We start from the raw sequence: 19,356 nt of genomic DNA, 5'->3' as shown, positions 1-19,356 counted from the left end.
TTGGAAGTCAAAATAAATCACTTCGTGCCTAAATTCAGACAAATCGGATTAGAATTGCGCTCTCTAAAGGCTTAAGAAGTCAAGATCCAGGATCGGTTAATATGACAGCTTTAAAATCCTAACCGATATACAAAAGGGTACATCGGTTAGGTATTCGTGCAAAATTCTAAGCCCCTAGCTTAATTGTTTCGAAAGTTTTCTTGCTTTCGACAGATGGACGGACGGGTATTTCGATGTGTTACAAACGGAATGATGAAATTATTAAATCCCCGTCCTATGGTATAACCAGTAAGGAAAGGCAAAAGTCTGGCGGTGCTGACTTTATACTATCCTACACCTACCCTATTAACACAAAAGGGGGGCTATATCTAAATCTCAACCGATTTCGACCAATCTTTATGGATATTGTGGAATTTGTCGAAGAAAGCGTTGTGCAAAATTTCGAGAAGATTGGTCAATAAATGCGCTTGCAGTGGCTCTAGGAGTGAAAATCGGGCGATATAAATATATGAGAGCTTTATCTAAATCTGAACCGATTTCTATGAAATTAACCAGTAATATTGAGAGTTATACGAAAGCCCTTCCTGTCGAATTTCGAGAGGATCGGTTAACAAATGACCATTTACTTGCTGTATTACTGCAAATCGGACGAACATATATTTGGAAGCTCTATCCAAATCTGAACCGATTTCTATGAAATTTACCATTAATATAGAGAATCATAAGAAACCCCTTCCTGTCGAATTTAGAGAGAATCGGTTAACAAATGACCATTTTATTGCTGTATTACTGCAAATTGGACGAACATATATATGGGAGCTATATCCAAATCTGAACCGATTTTTTCCAATGTCAAAAGGCTTCGTCTCTTGGTTGAAAAAAAAACATGCCCATACCAAATTTAGAGACAATCGGATGAAAATTGCGACCTGTAGTTTGTACAATTAAAACGGACAGACGGACAGGCGGACGGAAAGTTATTCTGACTCGATCGGTATACTTATCAATGGGTCTATCTCCCTTCCTATTCGGTGTTTCAAACAAGTGCACTAAGTTGTAATACACTGTACCACAGTAGTGGTGTAGGGTATAAAAATTAATGTGATGACATGCAATTCAAACCTCCGAATTTCTATGAATTAAAATGTATCGCAATTTTTATACCCTCCACCATAGGATGGGGGTATACTAATTTCGTCATTATGTTTGTAACACCTCGCAATATGCGTCATTTTAAGTCGATCTAGCCATGTCCGTCCGTCCGTCTGTCTGTCGAAAGCACGCTAATTTTCGAAGGAGTAAAGCTAGCCGCTTGAAATTTTGCACAAATACTTTTTATTAGTGTAGGTCAGTTGATATTGTAAATGGGCCAAATCGGTCCATGTTTTGATATAGCTGCCATATAAACCGATCTTGGGTCTTGACTTCTTGAGCCTCTAGAGGGCGCAATTCTCGTCCGATTTAACTCAAAATTTGCATGAGGTGTTTTGTTATGACTTCCAATAACTGTGCTAAGTATGGCGTAAATCGGTATGGAACCTTATATAGCTGCCATATAAACTGATCTGGGATCTTGACTTCTTGAACCTCTAGAGGGCGCAATTGTCATCCGATTTGGCTAAAATTTTGTACAACGGCTTCTCCCATGACTTTCAACCTATGTGTCTAATATAGTCTGAATCGATCAATAGCTTGATACAGCTCCCATATATACCTATCTACCGATTTTGCTTCTTGAGAACCTACAAGGCGCAATTCTTATCCGAATGAACTGAAATATTACACAATGACTTCTACAATGTTCAGCATTCATTTATGGTCCGAGTCGGACTATAACTTGATATAGCTCCAATAGCATAACAGTTCTTATTCAATATTCTTTGTTTGTCTAAAAAGAGATACAGCGCATAGAACTCGACAAATGCGATCAATGGTGGAGGGTATAAACGATTCGGCCAGGCCGCTCTTACTTGTTATGACAATTTTCGTATTCGCAAATTCTTCATATAAATTCAATACCCCTTTATGATCCATTTCCCTGGTCGAAATGAAAGGGAAAACAAAAACTTATGCAAATAGCATGAAAGAGACGAGTAGGATAAAATAAAGTTCAAGTAAGTGAAAATTTGAAGTGAAGCGCAAACAACAACAAATAAATATTCATAACGGTATTCAGACAAAGTTGAACCAAAAGACTCACAACCCACCACCCAACCAAGCATTTAAAATAAACAACACCAGTGGGGCTGGCAGGCCTTACGTTCATGCTAGGGGTAGGCATACAGACAACCGTCACTAAGGTGGCCAAAGGTAAAATGGTGTGAGTGTTGAAGTTTAGCTGTTAAATTAAAAGAAACATCAGTGCGGTAGGCTTACGGCTTACGGCTCTCGGGTTATTATGATGCTGATGATGTTCGTTTGTCCATCCATGCGTTTGTCAGCCCATAGGGGCTGGCTATATCGCTTTTTCAATTCCTCCATTTGTGTTTACTTTTTGCAAAATAAATATTTAAAAATATAATTAAAGAAAAACGAAAGAGTACCTGGAAATACGGCGTAAATACATGAATGGTGAAAGGTTTAAAATAAATACATGTGTATGAAAAAAAGGAGTCACTCAATGAAATGAAAGTGAAATGGTAATGAAATTAATTTGGTTTTCAATTAGCAGGTTGATGAAACACATGAAAATGTTTTAATGCCACAAAGAAGCTTAAGAAAAAAAAAAGTAATTTGCAGAAAGCCCATTAAAGTTAATAAGGAAAAAAAGGCAGACCATAGCCATAAAAGCAGCCGAAAAGTAAAAGTTTCTATAATTGGTGTCAATGAAAAGGAAAATATTGATTTAATACATCGCAGCCAAAAGTGGAGCAAATGTATTGAAATACTGTAATTTGAAAGTTCCCAGAAATCACAAGTGAAGCTAAGGCTAGAGAAAAAGTTTGTGTGTGTGTTGGTGAATTTCTCAATAGCAGATGTTTTATAGATGTTTCAATAGCTTTCCTTTCGAATTTAAATGTAACGAATTTCCTTTAACCGAATTTCGTTTTGTACACTGGAATTAAGCAATATAATCGTTGGAAAAGGTAAGTGGTTTTTAAAAATAAATTAATCGTTTTGATATGTCAGATGTGGTTTCCTGAAGTTTCGAAGTTGAATGTATTTTTGTTTAATTTCTTTCAATAAAATTAAATGATTTTTAAAAATATTTTTTCTTCAATTTTTGTTTGTTTCTATGATAAATAAATATAAAAAACAAATTAAATTTATCCGAACAAAAAATTTTTGTTAAAGATTTCAATTTTTATAAAAAAATATTTGTTTTTTGTTTTATTAAAAAAAAATAATAATAATCTCTTAAGTGATTTTTGCGGGATGTAAGGGTCAATATTTTTCAAAATGCAAATAAAACAAGTTTATTTAACCTTTTCTCGACGTTTCGTCGGCTTTTTTCCGACTTTTTCAAGAGTTTTTTTTTTGTGAAATCTATTAAGAAGAGACGCATTTTAAATATTGTATTTTGTTCTGTTTTGTTACGTTTATAATTTTTACTTACATATGTTTACATTTGTATTATTCTCTTAATTTATTAAAAAAAATTTTACATCACGACACATTTATAATAAAAAAAAAATGTAAAACATTGCAGCGAAAAATTAAAAACTAATATCACAGAACTATGTTTACACTCTAAACTACAATATTGCAACGGAATACTGCAGCTTGGTATTATCTTTGTCCTCTTTCGTGTCTGCCGAAAGCACGCTAACTTTCGAAGGAGTAAAGCTAGACGCTTAACAAGACAAATACTTCTTATTAGTGCAGGTCGGTTGGGATTGTAAATGGGGCAAATCGGTCCATGTTTTGATACAGCTGCCATATAAACCGATCTTGGGTCTTGACTTCTTGAGCCTCTAGAGGGCGCAATTCTCGTCCGATTAAATTGATGATGATGAATTTTGCACGTGGTGTTTTGATATTACTTCCAATAACTGTGCTAAGTATGGTTCAAATCGGTTCATAACCTTATATAGCTGCCATATAAACCGATCTGGGGTATTGACTTATTGAGCCGCTGGAGGGCGCAATTCTCATCCGATTTGGCTGAAATTTTGCATGAGGTGTTGTGATAGACTTTCAAAAACTGTGATGAGTATGGCGAAATCGGTACAAGACCTGATATAGCTGCCATATAAACCGATCTGGGATCTTGACTTCTTGAGCCTCTAGAGAGAACAATTCTCAACCGATTTGGCACAAATTTTGTAAAACGGCTTCTCCCAATACAACGGCTTCTCCCAATATGGTCTGAACCGATCTAATGATTTTTATTCTTGAGCCCCTACAATTCGCAATTCTTATCCGAATGGACTGAAATATTACACAATGATATCTACAATATTCAGCATTAAATTTATTTATGGTCCGAATCGGACTATAACTTGTTTCTTTTATCATATGTTTGCCTAGACAGAGATGCCTGGAAAAGAACTAGATGAATCCGATCCATGGTGGAGGGTATATAAGATTCGGCATGGCCGAACTTAGCTCGCTTTTACTTGTTTCGGTTTCTCTGTTTGGTGCCCAAGCATTGTTCTCCGTTGATTTGGGAATATATGGTACACTGTGAAAATAAGTATTTTCCGATGATTTTTAATATTTGTGTTGTTTGGGGTGAATAACATTCTGAGTTAGAGTCTTTATAAGTGAAGGTGGAAAATTGTTTAATTTTAATATGGTTTCTATTTTTGCTATTTTTCCATCGAATTTCTGACGTTGTATAATGAAGATGATCAGTGTTTTTAATAATTAAAAAGTTGTAGACCTTAGTGACGAGCAATATATTACACGCAATATAGCAAAAATAGAAACCATATTAAAATTAAACAATTTTCCACCCTCACTTATAAAGACTCTAATTCAGAATGTAATTCACCCCAAGCAATACAGATATGAAAAATCATCGGAAAATACTAATTTTCACAGTGTACCATATATTCCCAAATTAACAGAGAGCAATGCTTGGGCACCAAACAGAGAAAATGAAAAAACAACAACTGCCAAAGCAGACAAACGCCAACTAGACAATGTAGTTTACGAATTGACATGCAATGGCAAAGAAGGGGAACAATGCAATATGTGTTATGTGGGCACCACTCGACGAAAACTGAAGATACGAATGGCAGAACACGAAGCAGACATCAAGAATGGCAGAGAAAGCACAGTTTTATCACAACACATTAAAGAGACGGGACACAACATTGACTTAAATGCTGTCAGAATTCTTGGCAGAGAGAGGAATGAAAATTAGAAGTATACTCTTGAAAATTTACGTATACAACAGAGTATAGAGACGTCGATGAACACGAAAGAGGACAAAGATAATACAAGCTACAATATTCCGTTGCAACAGTTTAGAGTGTAACATAGTTCTGTGACATTAGATTTTAATTTTTCGCTGCAATATTTTACATTTTATTTATTACAAATGTGTCGTCCAGTTTTTTAATAAATTAAGAGAATAATGCTAATGTAAACATATGTAAGTAAAAACTATAAACGTAACAAAACAGAACAAAATATTTAAAATGCGTCTCTTGTTAATAGATTTCACTAAAGAAACTCTTGAAAAAGTCGGAAAAAAGCCGACGAAACGTCGAGAAAAGGATGAAATAAATTTGTTTTATTTGCATTTTGAAACATATTGACCCTAACAACCCGCAAAAATCATGTAAGAGATTATAGAGCAACAGTGGTCACTATCAAAAATAGTTAAAATAATAATTTTATATATTTTCGATTAAAAAGTCAATTTAAAAAAAATATATTTGTTTTTATGCACTTTTATGTGATCTACAAATATTCTAGTAACTTCAACATTATATTTTCCATCATAGACTAGTTTTGAAATTAACAATGCTCACATTTCCTTATTTGTTTCAGTACTTAGTCTTGTATTCACTTCTTAATCCTTTCATTTATTATTTTTAATTTTTCAACTCCTGATCCTGTTAAAAACTATTACGACACAATCAAAATTGCATAAAATTGACTATCCATGATAATATTTTAAAAACAATGTCTAGTAAATGGCACTTCGAAATTTTATGAAACCACACAGCATGCTATAATGCAATTTAACTTATAATTGTCTCTTTTTCCCCCCATTGGTCTAAAACTGCTGTTGTTTTAAGCCAACTTTATCAACTGTGTATGCGTTGTCCTCGAAAAAAAAGACGAAAACTAAAATGAAAGCTTTTAAAATGCATATTTTGTGTAATTAAAATCCATAATTAGATAATAGAGCATTTTAATAACAGCAAAATGCTACGGGCATATTGTTGAAAAATTATCAGAAAATTAAAGCCAATAAACCAATTATTATGGTGGGGTAAAATGGGAATGGAAGGACATTTTAACGGCCATATTCTTACTGCCAAGAACTGTTTCACAGTGTTTGTATCTAATTTACGCAATTAATGAACATAAATACAAGCATATTCAAGTTCCTTTTAGTTCCAATGCAAAGCCTTGCACACATGTAAAACATATTTAATTGAAATCTTACAATGTCTATGCCAATCGAATATGTAAAACAAAATTTTTGCTAATTTTCTACAAAAAAAGTTTCTTATCTCGTTCTCAATTTTTGCATTTTTTCTTTATTTCTGAGATTTTTTTAATTAGCCAGAGATTTGTTTACCTTTTTTCGCCTTCATGTAATAACAAACCCCCAATAATTTTTGTTTGACTTTTGTAATCTTGTTTTTTGTTCCATGGCAAAGTTTATTAAAAAACTAAGTTAGCTAAATAAAGTTTTTTTTTTTTTTGTATTTTAATGCAAACTTAAAAAAAATAAATAAAATAAGCGGACCCAGTATACAGGGTTAGAACTCCATGCAAATGCCAGGGTGTAAGTACTGCAAAAAATGTGTTTGTTTTCCGGAACACTTTGTTTTTCAATGCTACATGCACAGGATTAAAAAACCTACCGCAATGTGTGTTAAAAACCAATAAAAACTAGGTACACAGTCACTTTTTCTAGTGAATTAAATGCAGACTGACATAAGGGATTTTTCTATTAAACTAATTAATATTTTTTAACAGTAAATGAAAAGGAAAAGTTCGTGAAGAGTTTAATTTTAATCATTTATATAAACAGGGGACAACATTGCATTCATGGTCATTTTACTTGATTATATGTAATTACTAAGATTTGATGTGCACATAAAACTCTACAATATTTTTAATTTTCTCTGAAGGTAAAATTTTAATGTTGTCAATTGAGACAACAAATAAATACATTAAAAACAAGTAAAAATGCATTAAGTTTTGCCGGGCCGAAATTTGGATACCCACCACCTCGGGTATGGATGTAAATCCCCTTTCGTCACAATCCGGTGAAAATTGGATAACATGCACCCAAATTCGGCAGGGACATTGGGTGGTTCAATATATATGTCAGTATTCTTCAGTGCCCTTATCGGCAGATTGGTTTATATGGCAGCTATATCTAAATTTAGTCCGATCAGAACTATATTGAGGTCGAATGTTGGGAGGTTTTAACCTATTCATCGTTTCCAATTTCGGCGAAATTGGTTAAAACATAAAGCTTTTAAGGGCTTCAGACCCTTTATCGTCAGATCGGCCTATATGGCAGCTATATCTAAACATAGTCCGATCTGAACCACATTTGGGTCATATGTCGTTAGGCTTAACATAATCCACTGTTTCAAATTTCAGCGAAATCGGCTAATAAATAAAGCTTTTATGGGCTTTAGACCATTTATCGTCAGATCGGTCTATATGGGAGCTATATCTAAATATAGTCCGATCTGAACCATATTTGGGTCAGATGTCGGTAGGCCTAAAGCTAATCACTGTTTCAAATTTCAGCGAAATCGGCTAATAAATAAAGCTTTTATGGGCTTTAGACCATTTATCGTCAGATCGGTCTATATGGGAGCTATATCTAAATATAGTCCGATCTGATGTCGGTAGGCCTAAAACTACTAACTGTTTAAAATTTCAGCCTAATCGTATGAAAAATAAAGTTGTTATGGGCATTAGACCCTTTATCGGAAAATCGGTCTATATAGCAGCTATATCCAATTATGGCCCGATTTGGCCCGTTCACGAACTTAACTTGCGTGCATCAAAAATACGTTTCTGTGCCAAATTTTAGCTCAATATCTCAATTTTGAAGGCTTTAGAGTGATTACAACAGACGGACGGACAGACGGATAGACGGACGACGGGAGAATTTTACAACGATCCAAAATACCCCCTATCCTACGGTGATGGATATAAAAATATTTTTTGTAGTAAAGCACAATAATCTTTCCCTTATGTAAACATTTCAACCGTAGCGCATAGGTTATCATGTCCGCCTATGACGCTGAATTCCTAGGTTCGAATCCTGGCGTGACCCTCAAGAAAAATTTACAGCGGTGGTTTTCCCCTCCTAATGTTGGCAATATTTCTGAGGTACTATGCCATGTAAAACTTCTCTCCAACGTGGTGTAGCACTGCGGCCCGCCATTCGGACTCGGCTATAAAAAGAAGGCCCCTTATCATGAAGCTTAAATTTGAGTCGGACTGCACTCATTGATATGTGAGAAGTTTGCCCCTGTTCCTTTGTGGAATGTACATGGGCAAAATTTGCAAAATTTGCGAACATTTCAATAAAATTTTTTCATTAAATTTTGTCTTCGAAAACGGAATCTTGTGATAAAAAACATTTTTTAATAATTTTTTTTAATTTTTATACCCTCCACCATAGGATGGGGGTATACTAATTTCGTCATTCTGTTTGTAACACCTCGAAATAATAGTCTGAGACCCCATAAAGAATATATATACTTGATCGTCATTTTAAGTCAATCTAGCCGTGTCCGTCCGTCTGTTTGTTCGTTCGTCTGTCCGTCCGTCCGTCTGTCTGTCGAAAGCACGCTAACTTTCGAAGGAGTAAAGCTAGCCGCTTGAAATTTTGCACAAATACAAATAGGTTGGTTGTGATTGTAAATGGGGCAAATAGGTCCATGTTTTCATATAGCTGCCATATAAACCGATCTTGGGTCTTGACTTCTTGAGCCTCTAGATGGCACAATTCTCGTCCGATTTGACTGAAATTTTGCATGAGGTGTTTTGGTATGACTTACAATAACTGTGCTAAGTAGTTTACAAATCGGTTCATAATCTGGTATAGCTGCCATATAAACCGATCTTGGGTCTTGACTTCTTGAGCGTTTAGAGAGCGCAATTCTCGTTCGATATGACTGAAATTTTACATGAGGTGTTTTGTTATGACTTCCAATAACTGTGTTTAGTATGGCGCATATCGGTACATAAACTGATATAGCCGCCATATAAAACGATCTTGGGTCTTGACTTCTTGAGCCTCTAGAGGGCGCAATTCTCGTCCGATTTGACTGAAATTGAATATGAGGTGTTCTGTTATGACTTCCAATAACTGTGCTAAGTATGGTTCAAATCGGATGATAACCTGATGTAGCTGCCATATAAACCGATCTTGGGTCTTGACTTCTTGAGCCCCTAGAGGGCGCAATTCTCCTTCAATTTGACTGAAATTTGGCATGTGGTGTTTTGTTATGACTTCCAATAACTGTGCTAGGTATGGCGCAAATCGGTTCATAATCTGGTATAGCTGTCGTATAAACCTATCTTGGATCTTGATTTCTTGAGCCAATAGAGTGCGCAATTCTCATCCGATTTGGCTGAAATTTTGCCCGAGGTGTTTTGTTATGACTTCCAATAGCTGTGCTTAGTATGGTGCAAATCCGATGATAACCTGATATAGCTGCCATATAAACCGATCTTGGGTCTTGACTTCTTGAGCCTCTAGAGGGCGCAATTCTCATCCGATTTGACTGAAATTTTGGACAACGGCTTTTCTCATGACTATCAACATGCGTATCTACTATGGTCTGATTCGATTAATAGCTTGATACAGCTCCCATATAAACCGATCTCCCGATTTTGCTTTTTGAGCCCCAACGAGGCGCAATTCTTATCCGAATGAACTGAAATATTACACAATGACTTCTACAATGTTCAGCATTCATTTATTTAACATTGCTTTTATAAAAGTTTTATGTGAATTTTTGTCTTTAGCAAAAATTTCAATTTAATTTTGCTTTTGGCGAAAATTAAAAAAAAAAAAAACAATCTCCCCGTCCGAGCACACAAACATGTCGACAAAAAAACTTTTTTTCCCTACCTAGAGGATTATCTACAAACGTTCGCATTCATGCCCATGGTGGCATTGAAAAGGATTATAAATCATTAGCGTACATATAAAACACATTTGTGTTTGTAATTAACAACAAAGGCAGATTTTATATATTCTGTTATGGGCCTGCTGGAAACGCTTTAAGGCCATATGTTACTGAAATATATTTCGTTTATATGGGACCCTATCGTTTGAATTAATTTTTATGCTCTCGGAAGCACAATTTCACAAATGACATGTGAGTTTTTATGGCGAAATGTCTCGGTGGGGTCCATAAAAATTAATGCTTCGGGGAAATGGTTGGGATGCCAAGGAAAATACTAAAGAAAGCAATATCTGCTCCTAATGAACTTTTTTCAAGGGAATTGTAAACTGCTTTTGGTGAAACTAAGACTAAGACTAAAGACTAAAATCAGAAAATAGGCAGCATCTAATTTTCAAAGCCTAAATTACGGAAATTTGTAAATGAACAAGAAACACTGCATTCATTTTTATTGAATGAGTTTAGGCTGATCTAGGCGAAGATGATATGATGGTTGGTTTTATCGAAAAGTAAATTCTTGCATACTGTATAGAAAAGAACGTAGTATATATATAACTCCCCATGTGAAATGGCATAGGAATGAAACTAAAGCCAATTCCTCAGCAAATGGACCACGGATTGACTTTCTTGATTGCAGTGTAAATATTTCCAGATATTTACATGTAAACCTGTTTTAATCCAACTGTTTATCTTTAGATAACTCTCGATTATTTAAATATTTCATTCTTCTTCCCTCACCTACACCTTCCATTTAATTACATAATTGGTTGGCATACATTTCTACGAGTCCTTTTGATCATGGCAGAATTATTGAGTCATGAATTAATAATTCCACATTTCAAGGGCCATTAAATCTTCCAGCAACAATGGGGCCAATTTTCCATTGTGCAGTCGAACAGGCAAACACATATACATTCACAGACACAAAAGGAGCACAGTTATTGACTTGTGTTGTTGTTAATATTTATTTTTCTTGCTTCACTTTCCCAGTAGCCAAAGACTTAAAGAAATTGAAAATTGGTAACGGAGAAGCAAAAATAGAAAATCGCTTCAAGCGTAATCCACCATTAAGAAATGAAAAATACCTCTTGCATTGCAATCGATATGCTTGCTATGACCAAAAGCTCCAGAGCCCTTGAAAGTAATTGCTTCAGCATCATTATCATCATCGTTGTAGTTGTACTCCATTCATGGATTACTTACTCAAGGAGTTCATGCCAAACGAAGCAGATATGACCAAAGCCTGATATCGTTGCCAGCCAACGTTGAGGCTATGTAGACACATCAGGATGAGGCATTATTGTCATTATGAAGCTTTGTGAAGAAGATATTGCTTATAGCCAAGGAGAAGGATTGTGTTCCGCCTGGGTTAGATTAGGTTAAAGAGATCGGTTAAATTTTTTTGCTTTAATCTAAAAAAATATGAAGCTTCAGTTTCAGCTTTATTACCCTTCCCCTAGCAAAGTAGTTTGCGTACCCTTTCCTTTAGGAAAGCGTAGGTTTAGTACACTTTTCATAAGGAAAAAATAGGTTTAGTACCATTTACCATAGGAACCAGTAAGGAAAGGCAAAAGTTGGTGAGAGCCGACTATATAATACTCTACACCTACCCTACAATTACAAATTCGGGCAATGTATACAAATATATGTATATGAGAGCTATATCTAAATCTGAACCGACCATTAAACAGATCGTTTGAAAATTGTTGTTACCACGGCCATATAAGTGCAAATCTGGCGGTAAATATATATGGGAGCTATATCTAAATCTAAACCGATTTTGATGAAATCTCGCACATATGTTAAGATCAGTAATAAAACAATCCGTACGAAATGTTGTGCAGATCGGTTACAAATTGTAGTTATTACAGCCTTATAAGTGTAAATCGGGCGATACATATATATGGAAGCTATATATAAATCTGAACCGATTTTGATGAAAATTTGCAGATATGTTAAGATCAGATGTAACAAAACAATCCATGGCAAATTTTGTGTAGATCGGTTGAAAATTTTAGCTACTGGGGCCATTTAAGTGCAAATCTGGCGATACATATATATGGAAGCTATATCTAAATCTGAACCGATTTTGATGAAAATTTGCAGATATGTTAAGATCAGTAACAAAACAATCCATGGCTAATTTTGTGCAGATCGGTTAAAAATGTTAGCTTCTATGCCCATTTAAGTGCAAATCGAGCGATACATATATATGGGAGCTATATCTAAATCTGAACCGATTTTGATGAAATTTTGCTAATATGTTAAAATCAATAACGAAACAGTCCGTGCCAAGTTTTGTGTAGATCGGTTACAAATTGTAGCTTCTATGGCCATTTAAGTGCAAATCGGGCGATACATATATATGGGAGCTATATCTAAATCTGAACCGATTGTGATGAAAATTTGCATATGTATTAAAATCAGTAACAAAACAATCCATGCGAAATTTTGTGCAGATCGATTGAAAATTGTCTTTACTACGGCAATCGACGTGCAAATCGGGCGATACATATATATGGGAGCTATATCTAAATCTGAACCGATTTTGATGAAATTTCGCAGATATATTAAGATCAGTAACAAAACAGTCCGTAACAAATTTTGTGCAGATCGGTTACAAATTGTAGATATTACGCCCATTTAAGTGCAAATCAGACGATACATATATATGGGAGCTATATCTAAATCTGAACCGATTTTGATGAAAATTTGCAGATATGTTAAGATCAGTAGCGAAACAATCCATGGCTAATTTTGTGCAGATCGGTTAAAAATTTTAGCTTCTATGCCCATTTAAGTGCAAATCGGGCGATACATATATAGGGGAGCTATATCTAAATCTGAACCGATTTTGATGAAATTTTGCTAATATATTAAAATCAGTAACGAAACATTCCGTGCCAAGTTTTGCGTAGATCGATTGAAAATTTTAGCTAGTGCGGCCATTTAAGTGCAAATCGAGCGATACATATATATAGGAGCTATATCTAAATCTGAACCGATTTTGATAAAAATTTGCAGATGTGTTAAAATCAGTAACAAAACAATCCGTGCGAAATTTTGTGCAGATCGATTGAAAATTGTCTTTACTACGGCAATTGAAGTGCAAATCGGACGATACATATATATGGGAGCTATATCTAAATCTCAACAGATTTTGATGAAATTTTGCTAATATGTTAAAATCAATAACGAAACAGTCCGTGTACAGTCTGTGCAGATCGGTTGAAAATTGTGGCTACTGCGGCCATTTAAGTGCAAATCGGGCGAAACATATATGTGGGAGCTATATCTAAATCTGAACCGATTTTCATGAAATTTTGAAAAAATGTTAAAGTCGATAGCAAAACAATCCGTGCGAAATTTTGTGCAGATCGGTTACAAATTGTAGATACTACGCTCATTTAAGTGCAAATCGGACGATACATATATATGGGAGCTATGTCTAAATCTGAACCGATTTTTATCGAAATAGCGTTCGTCCTTGGGCCAAAAAAGTGACATGTGCAAAATTTCGAGATGATTGGACAACAAATACGACCTGCACTTTAAATACAAGAATACATGGACTCACAGACGGACAGACGGACATGGCTAAATCGTATCAGAAAGTGTTTCTGAGTCGATTGGTATATTTATCAATGGGTCTAGGTCTTCTCCTTCTTAGCGTTGCAAGCAAATGCACAAATCTATACTACCCTGTACCACAGTGGTGGTAGAGGGTATAAATACTAGTTTTAGTACCCTTTCCCCCAAGGCAGGGTAGTTTAAGTACCCTTTCCCCTCAGACAGGGCAGTATTAGTACCCTTTCCCCTAAGAAGGGGATGCTATAGTACCATTTCCTCTTGGATAGGGTTGATATACTACCCTTTTCCCTTAGAAAAGGAAAATTGTAATGCCCTTTTCCTACAAAAGGGTAGTTTTAGAACCCTTTCTCCAAAGAAAGGGTAATTTTAATTTACCCTTTCCCTTTGGAAAATGTAGTTTTAGTAGTTTAGGAAATAGTGGTTTTAGTACACTTCCACTTAGGAAATGATAGTTTTAGCAACCTTTTCCTTTGGAAAGGTTAGTTTTAGTACCTTTTCCTTTAGAAAAGGGTAGTTTTAGTACCCTTTCCCTTAGCAAAGGGTATTTTTCGTACCCTTTCCCCTAGAAAAGGGTAGTTTTAATACCCCTTTTGCTGGGAAAATGTAGTTTTAAGACCATTTCCCTTAGGAAAGGGTTATTTTAGTACACTTTACCTTAGGATAGCATAGTTTTAGTACCCCTTCCCATACGAAGGGGTAGTTTTTGTACCCTTACCCTTACGAAAGGGTAGTTTTAGCAACCTTTTCCTTAGGAAAGGGTAGTTTAATACCTTTTCCTTTAGGAAAAGTTAGTTTCCGTACCCTTATCCTTAGAAAGGGGTAGTTTTAGTACCCTTTCTCCTAGAAAAGGGTAACTTTAATACCCCTTTCCCCTAGAAAAGGGTAATATTAATACCCCTTTCCCATAGAAAAGGGTAGTTTTACCCCTTTACCCCTACTTTCCCTTAAGAAAGGGTAATTTTAGTACACTTTCCCTTACGATAGCATAGTTTTAGTCCCCTTTCCTAACGAATGGGTAATTTTAGTACCCTTAGGATAGGTTTCCCATAGGATTGCGAAGTTTTAATACCCCTTCCCATACGAAGGGGTAGTTTTTTACCTTACCCTTACGAAAGGGTAATTTTAGTACCCTTTCCCTTGGGAAAGGTTAGTCCTAGTACATTTTTCATTAGAAAAGGGTAGTTTTCGAATACTTTCTTTCAGGAAAGGGTAGTTTTAGTAACATTTAAGTAGCCTTTGACTAAGGAAAGTGTAGTTTAAGTAGCATTTCACTTAGAAAAGAGTACATTAAGTAGCATTTCACTTAGGAAAGGGTAGTTTTATCCTTTACTACCCTTTCCTTTAGCTAAGGAGAGTTTTAATACACTTCCCCTTAGAAAAGGTTTGTTTTATTCCCCATAGATAGTTTTAGAGTATAGATTTAGTTTTAGGACCCTTTCCTTTAGAAAAGAGGAGTTTTAGTACCCTTTCCGTTAGGATAGGATAGTTTTAGTACCTCTTCCCTTACGAAAGGGAAGTTTTAGTACAGTTTTACATAGGATAGCAGAGTTTTAGTACATTTCCTTTACGAAAGAGGGTAGTTTTAGTGCCCTTCTCTTACTAAAATGTAGTTTTATTACCCTTTCCCTTAGTTTACGATAGTTTTAGTACATCTTCCACTGCGAATGGGTAGTTTAGAACCCTTTTCCCCTATGAAGGGTAATTTTTGTACCCTTTCTCTTAGGCAAGGGTAATTTTAGTACTATTTCCTTTAGGAAAGGGTAGTTTTAGTACTCTTTTCATTGGGAAAGGGTAGTTTTTATACATTTTCCCTTAAGAAAGGGTATTTTTAGTACTCTTTTTATTAGGAAAGGATAATTTTAATAATATTTCCACCAGGAAAGATAGTTTTGGTACTCTTTCTTTATTAGGTAAGAGTAATTTTAGTACTATTTCTTTTAGAAAAGAGTAATTTTAGTACCCTTTCCCATAGGAAAGGGTACTAAAAGGGTGCCTTAGGAAAGGGTGGTTTTAATATCCCTTCCCTTAGAAAAGAGTAATTTTTGGACATTTGCCCCTAGGAAAGGGTAGTTCTAGTACATTATCCCTTAGGAAGGTGTACTTCTAGTACATTTTCCCTTAGGAAGGTGTAGTTCCAGTACATTTTCCCTTAGATACTAGTTCGATTTCCCCTAGGATAGGATTATTTCCTTTGAAAAATGATAGCTTAACTTTTTTCTTGGAGAAAGGATAGTTGTAGTTTGAGCTTTAGGTGCTTTTCCTATGCGAAATGGTTGCTTTAGGAGCCCTTCTTTTGGGACAGGGTAGCATTTGAAGCCTTGCTTATTGGAAGGCGTAGCTTAGGGAAACTTCCTTTGGGAAAAGGCAGCCTTACTACCTTTTTCATTAAATTTTGTCTTAAGTTCTTTAGACCTAAGTATTGTAAATAAAAATTCCTTTTTATTTCATTTGTCCCAACGTTTCGTCAATTTTTGTTGACATCTTCAGGGGATACGTCTATTTAATTAAAATATTACATTTACTTTAAATCTTCATGAAAATAAATAGGATATATTCACAGGAATATTTCCGTCAAAAACACATTCATTAACAACGCGACATTAATTATATTGGAGACAACTTAAATTTTAATATCACAGATCTTTATATTGCAACACGGTTGCTATATAAAGATGGAAAAGGGAAGCATTATCACACTTTCATTTAGGAAGTTGCGCTTTTCTTTGGGAAAGAACAGTTTTGGCTTTTGGAAGAGGGTAGCTTACCTACTCTTTCCTTTGGTCAGGGTAGATTGCGCAGTCTTTCCTTTGTTCAGGGTAGCTTATGTACGCTTTCCTTTGAGAAGGATGGCTTTGGTACTCTTCCCTACTTTTAGGGAAGGTTAGATTTGTTACACTTTCCTTTGGGAAGGGCTTTCTTCAGTACCCTTTTCCTTTGGGAACTGGTAGCTTAAGTACCCTTTTCCTTTGGAAACTAGTAGCTTAAGTACCCTTTCTTTTGAGAAATGGTTGTCTAAATATCCTTTCCCTTTGTGACCTCGTAGTTTTAGTACCCTTAGTGATATTGTAATACTTGAATCTCAGCTTTAAGCATACTTTTACAAATCTGATTATATTATAGACTTTTTTATGACATAATTTTTTATTTGTCCATTAATCTTGTTTACAATCTTTAAAACATGCCCTTAAAAATCCCTAAGGTTCAATAACAGCCAAATGAACAAAAACCCACTTCAACTGCCATATACCATCAAGGTTTTTATCCTTTTGTTCATGTGAGCGCGCCATGGGAAAACCTATTTTTTATCGAATGCCAAAGAATGAATGACAAATCACTGTTATTCTTAATGGTGGTTGTGTTTTCCAAATATTTATTGTGTTTTCAACGAACATTTTTACAATCAAAAACCTGTTAAATTTAAATATGTTTGCACTTCAAAAGGCTGATTAAAACCAGAGGAAGGGGCTAAAAGACACAGACACAAGCACACACATAGAAACATCTACATGTATGTAAATATACATGCAGCCATTTTTGTCACAAAATTATGTGTACACTCAGCGAAAAATGTTTTTGGGTATGGTAGCCTTGGTTACCAACCGCCAAGTTTTCTAATAAAAATGTTTTGAAAAAATTTAAGGTCCTTTTTGGTGAAAATGCTTTACATGAGGCCTAAGGATATAGGACCTTTTGGTATTATAATTGGGTGTTGGAGTTCAATAGTATGACTTATGTACGAAATTGTTGCAAAATTATACAAACATCAAGGTTCCTATTAGTTGAAGAAATCAACTAGGCCGTTCTGTTTGTATAGGAGTACATAAGAGTACTTCGCGCATCAAATTTCGACCAATTCCAGCAAATTTTAGACCATTCTATTTTTGATTAAAAAAATTTTATATAATGTCAGCTTAGATTTTTTTCAATGTAGCCAATCACTTAAAAATAGGTTGACTGAAGAAGGCATTAGCCTCCCGGCTAGAACACCACCACCATTACAGCGTTCAGTAGCAGCCGACAAGCACATAAGGCGAGAGTGAAAGTAGCAAAAGCAGATTAAGCCACAGCCACCAAGGACTAGAGAGAATTGTAAAAATAAAACAAAAGCAGCATATCAAACCAAAGGAAGCTTGCTTACACACACTCGCCGCACACACACTTCAGTAGACAGTTTCCACACCATGCATAGTGAAATAAATGTTCGTATGAGAGATACCATGAACGACAACGACCCCATAAGGTTTTCAGGCAGTGAAAGGCTCAAAATGCCAACAGTTCAAAACTTGAGGCATGGCAGGGATATATTTATCAAAGAGCCCAGACAAAGACACATACACACATGTAGGCATAAATACAGGAACAGACTGTTAGCCGCTTTAGTATATGTTAACGCATATATACTTACACACATATCCTCGCCAACAGCCTCTCTAAGGTTTCCCTTGAAAATTGAACCTGTCCAAAATAAACTTCAAAAAAAAACATACAATAGAAAAAAAGCCTGCTTGCCTTCCATGGGAATGTGTCAGAGGAGTGAATATTATAAAAAAAAAAACATAAAACCCTACATGTAACAAGTATAAGGACAATAATTCTCCCAAGTGTAAACCTGAACATTTTACATGGAGTAAATCCTTTTTGCCCTGTGCTACACATGTTTTTATATTTTAATCTTTCAAATGAATCCTTTGGACTTTCATTAGTTTGCTTGTCAAAAAACATATCCATGGAGAGTTGTTTTCCAGGGATCCAAAATTAGTATAATTTGTTTTTTTATGTTTATTTTATAACCATTTAGGAGGCGATTTAGGTATGAAAATGGCTTAGAAAGAATTTCACATGATATATCATAAATCATGGATGTTCTTCTTATCAAAGATTTGGGGACTAGGTTAGAATAAAAGTCATATTTAATCTTGGTCTGATATGGGTGTTCTATTTGCTAAGTGTAGTTAAATGGTATAATGGTAGTGAAATACAAGGTTAATTTCCTTTATATAGGTGTGAATCAAATATCTTTTCATAGACAACACCGAAGGGTAGGGGTAAATTCATGTTTATACCTACCACCATGGGATGGGGGTATACTAATCTAGTCATTCCGTATGTAAAACTTCGAAATATTGATCTAAGACCCCATACATATATTCTGAAACGTCTCGATATTCTGAGTCTATCTAGCCATGTTCGTCCGTCCGTCTATCGAAATCACGATAGCGGTCGAATGCGAAAAGCTAGCCGTTTACAAGCCGCAATTTTTGCCCGATTTGGCTGAAATTTCGCATAAAGTGTTCTGTTATGACTTCCAACAACTGTGCCAAACGTGGTCCAAATTGGTCTATAACCTGATATAGCTCCCATATAAACCGATCTCCCGATTTGACTTCTTAAGTCCTTACAAGCCACAATTTTTATTCGATTTGGCTGAAATTTTGTATATAGTGTTCTGTTATGACTTCCAATTAATGTG

General features: G+C 35.2%; 1 protein-coding gene and 1 long non-coding RNA gene across 5 annotated transcripts in view; one reads left to right on the top strand and one right to left on the bottom strand.

Moving 5' to 3' along the window:
• LOC106088524 (cAMP-specific 3',5'-cyclic phosphodiesterase) overlaps positions 1-19,356 on the top strand; it is a 692,903-nt gene that overhangs the window by 166,013 nt on the left and 507,534 nt on the right. Inside the window, exon 1 of one of the 4 annotated variants that reach the window (XM_059368227.1) lies at positions 2,672-3,086. The exons of the other annotated variants lie outside the window; for them this stretch is intronic. The gene's annotated coding sequence lies outside the window, so the exon portion shown is untranslated. Of the gene's footprint in view, positions 1-2,671; positions 3,087-19,356 lie in introns of those variants that run through there. 4 annotated transcript variants of the gene reach the window in all.
• Positions 17,791-18,352, bottom strand: LOC106088644 (uncharacterized). The gene is made up of 3 exons (XR_001221485.2): positions 18,292-18,352; positions 18,025-18,168; positions 17,791-17,963 (listed from the first exon to the last, which is right to left on the bottom strand). It is a non-coding gene; the product is annotated as an uncharacterized LOC106088644 (long non-coding RNA).

This window comes from Stomoxys calcitrans, chromosome 4, assembly GCF_963082655.1.
Source record: "Stomoxys calcitrans chromosome 4, idStoCalc2.1, whole genome shotgun sequence".
NCBI classification, from domain to species: Eukaryota; Metazoa; Arthropoda; class Insecta; order Diptera; family Muscidae; genus Stomoxys; species Stomoxys calcitrans.
Note: the sequence above shows the minus strand (reverse complement) of the source record. Positions and strands in the feature narration are given on the sequence as shown.